The 13473-nt window shown below is 38.9% G+C and overlaps 1 long non-coding RNA gene across 1 annotated transcript in view; it reads left to right on the plus strand.

Annotated features, from left to right (window-relative positions):
• Positions 1–259: 259 nt before the first annotated feature.
• LOC122684224 overlaps positions 260–13473 on the plus strand; it is a 32031-nt gene continuing 18817 nt past the window's right edge. Inside the window, exons 1-2 of the long non-coding RNA XR_006337956.1 lie at positions 260–340; positions 3654–3717. This is a non-coding gene — a long non-coding RNA (uncharacterized LOC122684224). The remainder of the gene's footprint in view (positions 341–3653; positions 3718–13473) is intronic.

Raw genomic sequence — 13473 nt, forward strand, 5'->3', positions numbered from 1 at the left:
TAATACTGAAGAGTATTTTTTAAGCAAAGAAAAATTCCTTGAAGTCAAGTATTATTCCTCATAGCGCACACCTTTTGCTACTTTGGTTTGGCCCACAATGCCTAAAGCAGTGTTAATACAGTGGTCTCCTAACACATCCCTAATCTACCCCCCCAGCAACCTCCCCAGCACCTTTCCTGACTGCCTCCCCACCCCCACCCCCGAACCCCACCCCCACCCCACCCCCACGTTGCACTTTGCCACTCTTTCCCCTCTTCCAAGACCAGCTGCGATGCTTTTGCTTTATGAACTCGTCTTCTCCGCCCACCCACCCACGGAAAATTCTCCCGGCTTGTTGGTGGTAAGTTTTTCTATCTTTGCATCAGGAATTGCCAGAGGGGAGTTTAGGGGCCGCTTCTGTCACCTGGAGCCGATCCATTCCGACCTCCCGTCCCCATGGCGACCACTCAAAGCGCTCCTGCCAGGAGCAAGCCGGCCGAGCCTGCGCAGGGGCCGCTCTGTCCCTCCCGAGGCGCCCGGAGACTGCTCCTACTGGTCCCGGGCTGCGGGGGTATTCCTTCCCAGCCCCACTCCCACCTCCGCTGTCAGCTCACCCCGTCCCCCACCCCGTCCCCCACCCCGTCCCCCACCCTGCGATGGCCAGCAGCTAGGAGCCTCTCCTCTCTCACTCCACCACTGCCTTCTCTGGGGCTCCCCTTGACACGTTGTGTCCAATTCCCTTCTTCATGTCTTTACCACCCCATGAACTGTAGCCCACCAGGCCCCCGTGTTCATGGGATTTTTATTTTGTAGTTAAAAGAAATGACTTCCCTGGTGGCTCAGACAAAATCTTCCTGCAATGCCGGAGACCCAGGTTCGATCCCTGGGTAGGAAAGATCCTCTGGGGAAAGGGATCCTGGCAATCCACTCCAGTATTGCCTGGAAAATCCTAAGGACATAGGAGCCTATCTGGCTACAGTCATGGGGTCACAAAGAATGAGACACAACTGAACGACTAACACACACAGACAAACACACACGCACACAAATTTAAAATAGTTTTGTGTTAATGTTATCAACACAATTCAATCCAGGTTCTGTGTGTGTATACATGCAGCACACACATAGACAGAAATGTATACAGTATACCCAGTAGCCAAGAGATTAGTGTGTTTATTATTCGTATTAACAGTAGACAGAATGTGGTCATTCTTTTTTTCAAGTTGAATTGGATTTGCTTAACATCCGAACTTCCTTCCCTTACATCATCTTTCTTAAAAAAAAAAAATTATTTGTCTACACTGGGTTTCAGTTGGAGCATTCAGGATCTTCGGTCTTCACTGGGGGCATGTGGGGTCTTTAGCCGAGTGCAAACTCAGTTGTGGCATATGGGATCCAGTTCCCTGACCAGGGATCCAACCGGAGCCCCTTGTATGGAGAGTGCTGAGTCTCAGACACTGGACAGCCAGGGAAGCCCTTGCATCCTCCTTCTGGACACAACTATTACCATTTTGTTCCTGGACTAGTCGTATCCAGTCATTAGACTTAAGTTGTGTCTTTTTCAGTTTTCTTTCCTGCTTTATTATCAAGCTTTGGAGTCTTTTCAGATTTTAGATCTCTCTTTGCTTTGTAATCATTTCCAACTCAGCTTCACTATTTGCAAAATAACTGAAAACCTAAAAAGACTTCTGTGTTCAGGACTCTAAACTTGTTCCCTAAAACTTACCAAAGAAGACTTAGACGCATCCAGGAAGTTATTTATTTTTCTTTACCCTCATTCCACTTGACTGTGTCAAAGATGGAATGAAGAATGACAGCAGATCTACTCATAAAACGAGCCGAAAATTCAGAGACTGTGAATTCTGGCTCTGGCTTTGACGTTCACATATTTATAACCCCAGGAAAGTTATTTAAGCTTTTTCTCTGGTGTGTGACACATTTGTCAAATCATATAGGATTTATGATAAATGTCATGTGTGATATATGATAGATACTGAAAACTAAGCCTGGGCTTATCTGTTGAGCAGGATAGAGCAATTAGCAAATTCATTTATTACAACAGTAGTTTTCAAATCCCAAAGAGGAACAGAATCATCTTTTTGACCTTTAAAAAATTCAGGTAGTTATGGTTCATCCCAAACTGGCTGTAGTTGTTGTTTTTTTGTTTTTGTTTTTTAAAGATTTGTTTTATTTTACTTTCTGGCTGTAGCGGGTCTTCTTTGCTGCCTGTGTGCTCTCTCTAATTGCAGTGAGCCGGCTACTCTTCCTCCAGGAGCACAGGTTCTAGGTGCGTGGGCTTTGGTAATTATGCCTCATGAGCTCTAGAGGATGGGCTCAGCAGCTGTGGTGCATGGGCTTACTTGCTCCACGGCATGTGTTATTTTCCCGGGCCAGAGATCGAACCAGCATCCCCTGCGTTGCAAGGCAGATTCCTAACCACTGGGCAACAAGAGAAGCCCCACATTTGTTTTTAAGGAGGTCTGCTCACGTAGAGGTAGGTGGGAAGAGCCCTAGAGTTGTAGGACAGGCTTGAGAACTGTTCCTGCAGTGGATACTTATCATCCATCTTTCAGAGAAATTAGTTCAAACTTTTATCATCCTGCCTAATTTATCAGTAACTAATGAAAGATGACCATGTTTGAATAATTGCAGACATACCAAATTTGGAACCCATGCTGTTCACAGCAAGCCCTAGGCTGTCAGTTTGCTCATGTGCGCTTTCCTGGAACCAGACAGAGAGATTTTTACTTACACTAATTAATGATTAGTATTTATTTAAAGTAAAACGGTAAGTAAGTGGTAGTAGGAGAACAGGGCTTCCCTGGTGGCTCAGCAGTAAAGAATTTGCCTGCAGTGCAGGAGATGCGGAGGATGTGGGTTCGATCCCTGGGTCAGGAAGATCCCCTGGAGGATGGCATGGCAACCCACTCCAGTATTCTTGCTGGGAAAATCTCACAGAGGAGCCTGGCAGGCTACAGTCCACAGGGTCACAAAAAGTCGGACTCAGCTGAAGCGACTAAGCATGCAGGAAAACAGGGTTGATGCTTTTCATCGTATAAGTTTCTGTTGCATATTTCAAAATCTCAAAAAAAAGTTGAATGAAGTGAAATTCAGGCAAATTATTACATTGCCTAAAGGAATCTTTAAAGAAGAATCTCAGATATGAAAGTGTGCCTTTGGGCATTAGGACATAAAAATGCTATTCACCAATCAACCATTTCTTAAATAACTTTGTGCCAGGAAAAAATAAAAATAAAAAAGATCACCCCGCCCCCACAAAGCAAAAATTTTCCTGCAAAAGATGAGTTCTTAAATTTTTTTCACCAGAAAATATCCCCCCGCCATCCTGCTTCTTTGTATATTTTTTTCCCTGCCATTTTCAAAATAGTAATGAGTTAGTGGCTTAAAGGGCACCAGGATTTTAATCTCTTCTGATACAACAGAATCATGGATTGTAGACCATATTTATGATAGGCAAGATTAGCTGAGTCAAATCTCTCAGGCTCTCTAATCCCCCGTCCCAAATCAAGGGTTTATCTTGCAGCAACTGTGCACCTCTAATAACTCTGTCTGTTAAAACTGGGACCTCAATCCATCTCTTGACTTATGGACATAACCGTTTCTTACGGTCGCAGAAATCTTAATGCAGTTTTTCTTTGGGCTCTGTTTTACAGGTTACTTCCTAAACATCCCTAGAAATCACCCCTTCAATCTGAATTGCCTTCATGGGCCTTGAGGGTAAGAGGAATTGATGCAAGTATTCTGACTCACGCTGCTTATTTCCTGAGTAATAACGTCCTTTGTTTCTGACCCAGTCGTCCTGTGTCTTCTCTCAGCAATGGAACCATGATTCGTTAGCTGGCAAGTAGTAAAATCTCAGAACGTTCATAGATCTTGACATCTGTCAAAATGAAAATAATACAATGAATAATGAAAACTGGAGTGGTGGGGGGAGAGAGGTCAATGGAAGTATAAATGTCAATCTCATTTTTTTGGTAGAGTAACAATAAATGCTATCTAAAATTGAAATATGTAGTTTAGAAAGGGAATAACTGTATTTGAGTGATTTTCATTATCTTATTTCTTATCTTTTTAAAAAGGAACATTTCTTCTTTTTTTTTTTTTTACTGTTAAGCATTTTCCTTTCAGTTTTGGTGAGATATAATTGACATACAGGACTGTATAAATTTAAGGTATACAGCATAATGACTTGACTCACCTTCATCATGATTATCACAGTAAGTTTAGTGAACATTCATCTTTTCAAAATTAAAGACATAAAAAAAAAATTTTCCTTGTGATCAGAACTCCTAGGATTGATGTTCTTAAAAACTCTCATATACAGCAAACAACAATGTTAATTATAGTTATCATGTTATACATTACATTCTTAGTACTCATCTGTCTTATAATTGGAGTTTGTATTTATTGACCCCCTTCATCCAGTTCCCTCTACCCTCATCCCCCGCCCCTTCTAGCAACCACAAATCGGTTTTCTTTTTCTGTGATTTTGCTTGTTTTTTAAGTATAATTGACCCATAACACTATGGTAATTCCTGTTGCACAACATAGTGATTGGATATTTCTATACATTTCAAAATGATCACCACGATAAGCCCATATCATTCCCCTACTGATAAGTCTTAGGGAAAAAGCAAATCAAAGTTAACTGTGAAGGGGAGACCACCTGCTGAGTCCGGGAAATTTTTTTTTTTCTTTTTGAGAGACTGATCCCCAAGACTTGTCTTTCAAACCATGCAGTTCATGATGATAATATACAAACCTGGTTCTGTAGACAGAGTTGCGGAGCCAGGACCCCACTGTGGTGATGTTTTTTACTGGCCTCTGAGAAGATGTAAGCTTCTGACGAGAGATTTTCCTGATGTCGAAGGCCCTGGGAATCATGAGAAGACCATTAGTGCTCAGAAAACATTTGTCCCATCCACCCGTGGATTCTGTGGACCTGGAGAAAGCCAGTTGTACTGCGAGAAATCTGCACGCACACCTCCCCCTTTCAACAAATGACTTGTATATTCCTCCCTGGTGCTGGTCCATTTCCACATTCACAGCTGGACTCATGTCATAAGACATCTGAGGCAATAGCCTCCAAAATGGGGCATCTATTCCTTGGGAAATGTATATGACATAACAAGGAGGAGCAAGAAGAAAATATTAGATAGGTTGTTTGTATTTGCTGTTAAGGTTTCCATTTTTGTGATATTTATAATGTAAAAATCAAAATATACTTTCACATAGTACTGGGTGCTCCAAAGCTCTTTATTAATGAGGATGAATAGGGACTTCTCTGGTGTTCCAGTGGTTAAGAATCCACCATCCAATGCAGGGGACATGGGTTCAATCCCTAGTCAGGGAATGAAGATCCCACATGCTGCAAGACAACTAAGCCCGGGCACCGCAACAGCTGAGACCACGTGCCCTGGAGCATAAAAGCCACAATTAGAGAGAAGCCCATGTGCCGCGATGAGGGTCCTGCGTGCCACAGCTAAGACCCGATGAAGCCAATAAATAAGGAGGGTGATAATGATAGAGCTATAGACGCCAAAGACATTGAAATAAGATGCATTTGCTGTTTCAAAAACCTGGCCACATTCCACTCAATTACACCTTTGGACTTCTCAGCTTTGGGGGCTCCTGGGCTTTCTGTGCCCTCTACACAAGCCCCTAACCCCCACCCCCACCCCCAAAACACACACACTGAGATGCATCCGGTCCAGAGTAGATGAGGCCCAAGGATGAGAATCCACCCTAAAGCATTGACACAGCCTCACAGTTTCAGGATCATTAAGAAATCATTAGCAGGGGAAGGATTGCTGGTTTAAATTAGAATGACACTGATAGACTTATAATTAGTAGAAACAAAAATTGTTAATTAAAATTACATCTTATTTCCCCCAGGCATGATCTCTATTTGCCACTTGGTTGAATAAAAATAAAGTCTTTTGATACAATTTGTCAACCCAAAAGAAACATTGGGAAAGGAGAAAAACATTTTAAAAGTTTCACTTTTTAAGGATGACAAACTACCTCCCTCAGAGCTCATGTTTAAATTAGACTGTGTCTTGATAAAAAATTTAAAAAAATTAACTTTTTTGTTGTATATTGTTATGGGCTGAATTTTGTCCACTCAAAATCCACGTGTTGAAGTCTTCAATATAAGGACTCAGAATATGACTGTTCATGGTGATGGGTCTTTAAAGAGGTAATTGAGGTTAAACACTGTCACTGGAGTGGATCCTAATTAAGTTTGACTGGTGTCCTAACAAGACGAGGAGACTAGAGTGTAGATCAGCGCAGAAAGAAAACCATGGGAAATACAGAAGATGACCATCTGCTAATGTTTACAAGCCAGTTAAAGATCCTTCCTTGTTGACCCTCAGAGGAAACTAACCCTGCTGACATCGTGGTCTCAAACTTCGAGCCTCCAGAAACGCAGGAAAATAAATTTCTGTTGTTTAAGCCGCTTAGTCAATTTAGGAACACCCAGTACATTTTAGGGACACTAATTTCACCTCTTACTGAATTAACTTTCAAAAGTATCAGAATTCAATAGTCCATAGATTAATCCTGCCTGTAAAAATTTCCTCTCTACTATCAGTAATTAGCATATGACTTAGCCTATTGAATGTGTTAATAAATATGGAACAGCATGTTATTTGCTGAAAATTTTTATGCATCAAATTATCATCTGTGGTTCCAAGAGTGTACATCTTATCATAAATGTCATCTTCCTTTTCAAAATGATTCAGAACAATCTCTTTTTGCTACAGTTGAAAAACGTTCAAATATGAAAGGAAAATGCGCACTACAAATGGTGTATACTCCAAAGTTATGTGTTCTTTGACAGATTTGAATGCTTTCACATATCCATTCAGGACTTGAGATGTAAATTCACTGACAAAATGAATTTCATTTTCCCATGACTCTAAATATAACTTTTGAAATACAAAGTTATTAATTGTCCTCCACTATCTCTTGCAATTATAGAAGTTTTCCACAAGTAGGTATAGATCAAAATGAATTGTTGCTGATGTCCACCATGAATACTCTGAAGATGGTATCTTTATTTATTTGTATTTGGCTGCCCAGGATCTTCTTTGCTGCACACGGACTCTCTAGTTGCAGCAAGCGGAGGCTACCCTCGAGTTGCAGTGGGTAGGCTTCTCATTGCGGCAGCTTGTCTTACGGAAGGACACAGGCTCTAGAGTGTATGGGCTTCAGTAATTGTGGCACATGGGCTCAGGAGTTGTGGTTCCTGGGCTCTGGAGCACAGGCTTAATACTTGTGGCGGACAGGCTTAGCTGCTCTGCTTTGGTGGGTGGATTCCCTACCGCTGAGCCACCACGGAATCCCCTCAGATGGTAAGCCTATAAGAGGGAAACACTTAATACATGAGTTATAACCACAATAGTTGTCTGCTGGGCAGACAACTGTTATGGGCTACATGCTGATGGCTGGGCTACATAGATGTTTCATTGTGACTCACGCTGTCACAGCCAAGAGAAAAACCAGCACAAGAGCACTTGTTTATAGACCTCAGGAATGCCAATCCCTTTGTGCATAAGTCATATTCTAAAACAAATGATTCAACTCTCTGCTGTTTTTAAATCTTCATGAATGCTCAACACTCCTCCCAGGCAATATCCCACTGCATCTTGTATCTGCTGCTGCTTCTGCTGAGTTGCTTCAGTTGTGTCTGACTCTGTGCGACCCTCTGGACTGCAGTCCTCCAGGCTCATCCATCTGTTGCATTCTCTAGGCAAGAACACAGGAGTGGGTTACCATGCCCTTCTCCAGGGGATCTTCCCGACCCAGGGATCAAACCCAGGTCTCCTGCAATGCAGGCAGATTCTTTACCACTGAGCCACGCAGGAAGCCCACATCTCATATATTCTTGTTTCTAAACTCACAAGCATTGGGTTTAGATACAGGTGATTCATTAACATAATTTTATATTCTGTAGATACTTAGTCAAACATTTGTTAACATTTATTAATTTAATTCTGCAGTATTCCTTCAAGATATGAAATCTCTCTTTTTTAAAATCACAAGTATTTCATGGTACCATGAAAAGGTCATAGGCTCCAGCATCGTGTTTATGGTGTCCAGTGGATTAAAGAGTCCTGCCATGTTATAGGACCTTGCAGACCAATGGTTTACTACCGTAACTGACTAGTTGGCTGTGTCTTATAGACTAATTCTTAAATTTTCAGTTTCAGAAATGGCTTGGTCAGTTCACCTAAAAGCAACTGGATAAATAGTACTGACAAGCAGTGGAGTGGTAAACCAGAAACATGATAGGATAATTTATGAAAAACACAATAATTCATAATGTTCACATTATCAATATGGCATATAATTATCTCTGGAGGGAAAATGACTTAAGTAAATTAAGCTTGGAAGTCAGATTATGAGTCATTCCTATACATCTAAGACTGAAGCAGATCTGTCTCTTTGGTTACCTCTTTTTACTAAGGAGTATGGATACTTATCAACATTTCACTTGGTTATTCTGGTTTGAATAATGAACGTATGGCTAATTGTGTACAAACCTAACAAACCCTTCCAAAGTGGCTGCAAAATTTTGCATTTCTCTCAGCAGTGTATGACAATTCCAGTTATTCCAAATCCTTGTCAACCAACCCTTGGTATTGTCAGTTTTGTTTTTTTTTAATTGTAGCCATTCTAATAGGTATATGATGGAATCTCATTTTTATTTTAATTTGCATGTCCTTAATCACTAGTGAGATTGAATATATTTTCATACTTATTTGCTGTTTTCATCTCTTTTATGGTCAAGTCAAATATTTTGCTCACATTTGCCCAGTATTTTGTTGTGGTCAACAAGCAGATTCTGTATAAGTTTTGCTAGATCTATCCCTAAATTTTTCCGTTTTTGTTTTTGGAGCTATTGTAAATGGTATTGTAAAAAAAAGTTTTCATACATTTCTACTATATAGGAAGATAATTCAGTTGTATATGTTGACCTGGTATCTTATACTATGACTTCTCATATGATTATTAGAGTATTTTTGTTTATTCCTTGAGATTTTTATTGTAGATAATCATACCATCTGCAAATAGGGCAGTTTTATTTCTTACTTTTCAATTGGTATGCTACCTTCCTATCTATCATCTATCTATCCATCCATATAAAATCTGTCTTGTCTTGTTGTACTACCTAAGATGTACTATGGGCAATAGTAATGGTAAGAGTGGACACCCTTGCCTTGTTCTTCATCATTTTATTTTTTCAGTTTCAGAATTTCAGCTTGGTTCATCTTTATATTTTCAATTTCTTTGCTGAGGCTATTTTTCCTTTAGTTTCTAGAATGTTCACGATTTCTGGCTGGAATATTTGTATAGCTACTGCTTTCAAGTCTGCCTCAGATCCTTCCAATATCTGTGTCATATCAGCATTGGCATCTGTTGATTGTCCTTCCCTGTGAAAACTGTTCTGATTCTTCATCATCCCCCAAAGAAATCCCGTACCCATTAGCAGTTATTTCCCATTTCCTCTGTTTTCAGGCCTGGTCCTAGGCAATCTACTTTCGACTTCTGTAAATTTTCCTATTATGAATATTTTATATTCATTCAATCAAGATAAATTTTATATTCATTCATTTATATTATATAATTTATAATATATAATATATATTATATTCATTTATAAATTTTATATTCATTCAATTTATAATCATTCAATATAGTCTTTTGTTATTGGCCTCTTTCATCATCATTATAGTATTTTTAAGAGTCATCCATGTTGTAGCGTGTATCAGCACATCATTCTTTTACTACTGAGTAATTGGAAGGACTGATGTTGAAGCTGAAACTCCAATACTTTGGCCACCTGATGCAAAGGGCTGACTCATCTGAAAAGATCCTGATGCTGGGAAAGATTGAGGGCAGGAGGAGAAGGGGACGACAGAGAATGAGATGATTGGATGGCATCACCGACTCAATGGACATCAGTTTGGGTAAACTCCAGGAGTTGGTGATGGACAGGGAGGCATGGTGTGCTGCGGTTCATGGGGTTGCAAAGAGTCAGACATGACTGAGTGACTGAACTGAATTTTCCATTATATGGATAGAAGCTATTTTATGCATTCATCACTTGATGGAAATTTAGGTTGCTTCTCGTTATTCATTATTACAAATAATGCTGCTATGAATACTGTATAATTGTTCATGATGTAAACATATGTTTAAATTTATCTTGGGTAGATACTTAAGAGTGGAACTGTTGGATCATATGGTAAATCTATGTTAATATTTTGAGAAACTCCCAAAATCATTTCCAAAGTAAGTCATTATTTTACAATTTCATTAGCATTGTGTAAGTGTTCCAAATTCTGCACATCCTCACGGTCATTTTAGATATAAAGTCATATATCGTTGTTGCTTTAACGCTCATTCCCCTGATGGCCAGTGGTTTTTTTTGCTGAGGACTGAGGAAATGTCTGTTCAAATCTTTTGCCCATTGTCACTTGTCTTTTTATTATTATGAGTGTTCTTTATATATGCTGAATACAAATCCTTTATCAGATGAATGATCAGGAAAATTTTTTCTCAATTTATAGGTTGTATTTCATTTTTGTAATGTCCTTTGAAACATAAAAGTTATAATTTTGATGAACTTATCTATCTTTTTCTTCAGTTCCTTGTACTTTTATTGTCATATCTATGTTTCATTCTAAGACTTTAAAGTTTTACCTCTTATATGGAGGTCTCTGAACCATTCTGAGTTAATTTTTGTAAATGGCAGAAAGTAGGAGTCCAGTTTTATTCATTTGCATTGTATATCCAGTTGTTGCACCCCTATTTGTTGAAAAGACTATTTTTATCTTGTTGATTGGACTCGGATCCTTGCCAAAGAGCAGTTGACTGTAAATATGAAGATTTATCTGTGTACTTTTGATTCTATTCCACTGATCTGTTCTACCCTCTGCATCTACCCTTATGCTGGCTCCGCCCTGTCTCATTACTGTAACTTTGTAAAAAGTTCTGAAATAAGTAAATAAGAGTTCTCCAGTGTTGTTCTTTTTCAGTACTTTTTTTGCCTATTTCTATTTCATGTACCTTGACATCTAAATTTTAGGATCATCTTCTTAATTTCTTCTGAAAAAGCCAACCATACTCTGGGTTGCATAAAATCTGAGGATCCATTTGAGAAATATTGCCATCTCAACAATATTAATTCTTCTGAACCAAGAACTTGGGACATCTTTCCACTTCTTTAGGTCTTCTTTAATTTCTTTAAGCAATGTTTTATAATTTTCAGAGTATAAGTTCTATGCTTCTTTCATGAAATTTATTCCTAAGGATTTTGTATGCAATTGTAAATGGTACTTTTCTTCTTGCTTTCATTTTGCATGGTTCCACTGAGTTTTAACTTCAACATTGTATTTTTAATTCCTGAAAGTCCCTTTTGTATCTTTTTTCATAGTGACCTAATAATTCAAGCTTCAACATATATTCTTTTAACATAAAAGGGTGCTCAGATTTGGTATTTCAATATATAAAATCTCTGCAAGTATATTTTGCTCACCTGTTCTCATCTATGTCTCTCTTGTAGAGATTTCTTTCCTCCTTTGTTTTTCCCCTTTAATTTCAGGAATGATGTAAGATATACCTTGAAAGTGTTCAGAGATCCTTTGGAATTGCTTCTGCCAGATCTTTGGGGACACCAACAACCCTTGATCACTTGGAATTAACTTTACCACCCGGAAAGTATGCATTTCTGTACCAAACCTACCTGAATGTTAGGAATCTTCTAGGGAAACCTGTGTTTCCTCTGACACTCAGAGCCAAATTTGAGATGTTTGCCAATGCTCTCCCTTCACATGGTGATAGTTCTCTAGCTTACCTTATTACTGAGGTTATCATCCTTTGTAAGTTGTATTTTTATGTGCGGGATCAACTATACAAACCTCTACTCTGCTCAAAGTGCCAGGTTTTGTATGTGGCTCTTTTTTTTTAAGGCCTCATACATTATTTACTTTTCAAATCTTTATTTATTTATTTGACTGTGCCACATCTTAGTTCTGGCATGGGGTACTGTTAGTTGCAGCATGTGAAATCAACTGGATCTCTAGTTGACCATGATCTAATCCAGACTCCTGCATTGGGATCGTGGAGTCTTAGTCACTGGACAACCAGAGAAGTCCTTGTATGGGGTTCTTTAAATCCCAAATTCTTGTCCCCCAGAGATTGTCAAATACCATGGACAAACACCTGATTCCAGCACTTACATGCCACTCCAAATTCACACTTTATTATCATTTTTGCTCTTATTATTATTTGCTCTTTTCTATCAGATCAACCATGCATTATAAAATACTTAAAATTATAGAGCAATTTTCCTTTCCTCTGAACATTTAGTCTGCAATATTAACTGCAGTGCATTTTAATTTATGTCTTTTTAATTTAACTCCAGCGAAGGTGGTGAACTTGATTCTGGTTCTAGAAACATGACCTTTGGTTAGTCTTTCTTTCTCTCTGTGTCTTAGCAACTCCATCTATGAAAAATGAAGAGTTTGGGCTAAATTATCCATATGGACCCTTTCAGCTGTAAATGTTCATGACTTGCAGATGCAATAATTCTTAATTTTGCAGAGACTTCATTAGTTATTAATCATGTAGTGGGAGGTTTTTTTACATTGCAGGGATAAGATTGTTTTACCCAAAACTATAGTTTTTCTCTGACCTGAGCGGCTTATTCACTTTCTCTCCTACAATGGGAGTTCTTGTATTGGGGCCTGTACACCTGATTGATGACTATTATAATTCCACTTTAAAATATTAGAAGAGTAAAACAAAATACACCAAATTAAAAAATTGGTTTTTCCCTTCACTTCGATTTTAATAGTACCCAGAAGAGGTAAAATAGCAATGACATATCCTTGAAAGCAAGATGTTCCGTAATTACTATTAATGACTTTAAAATTTTATTTTATTTTGGCAGCATCAAGTGATCTGTGGGATCCTGGTTCCCTGACCAGGGATCAAACCCAGACCCCTGGCAGTGAGAGCATGGAGTCCTAACCACTGGACAACCAGGGAATTCTTCCAAAATTTTTTGAGATATGACTTGGCTTTCTTTAGAAGAGTTATTGGTTATAGAAATTCTCCTAAAATTTCAGATAGCATTCAGAGATAACTATATATTTAGCCAATTCAACACTTTCAAAGCCGTTCAAAAAACAAGCCATAAATCAGCAGCAGGAATTGAAAAGGAAAAATCCTCTTGGAACAAACGCTATTTACTACCAAGAACCCATGAATGATAGAGAACAATATAAACCGAAAGGGTGTTTTCCTTCTGTCATTTGAAGTTGCAGGAGCAAGTCTGTATCCTTGAAGAAATGAAATGCACTGAGACAGCACGAAATACATTATTCAGTTGCTTGCTACATAATGTGATTTAAATTGTTTTTCCTTCCATTATCCTCGGCTCGTGGGCACTTAAGTTGA

This window comes from Cervus elaphus, chromosome 26, assembly GCF_910594005.1.
Source record: "Cervus elaphus chromosome 26, mCerEla1.1, whole genome shotgun sequence".
Taxonomy (NCBI): Eukaryota; Metazoa; Chordata; class Mammalia; order Artiodactyla; family Cervidae; genus Cervus; species Cervus elaphus.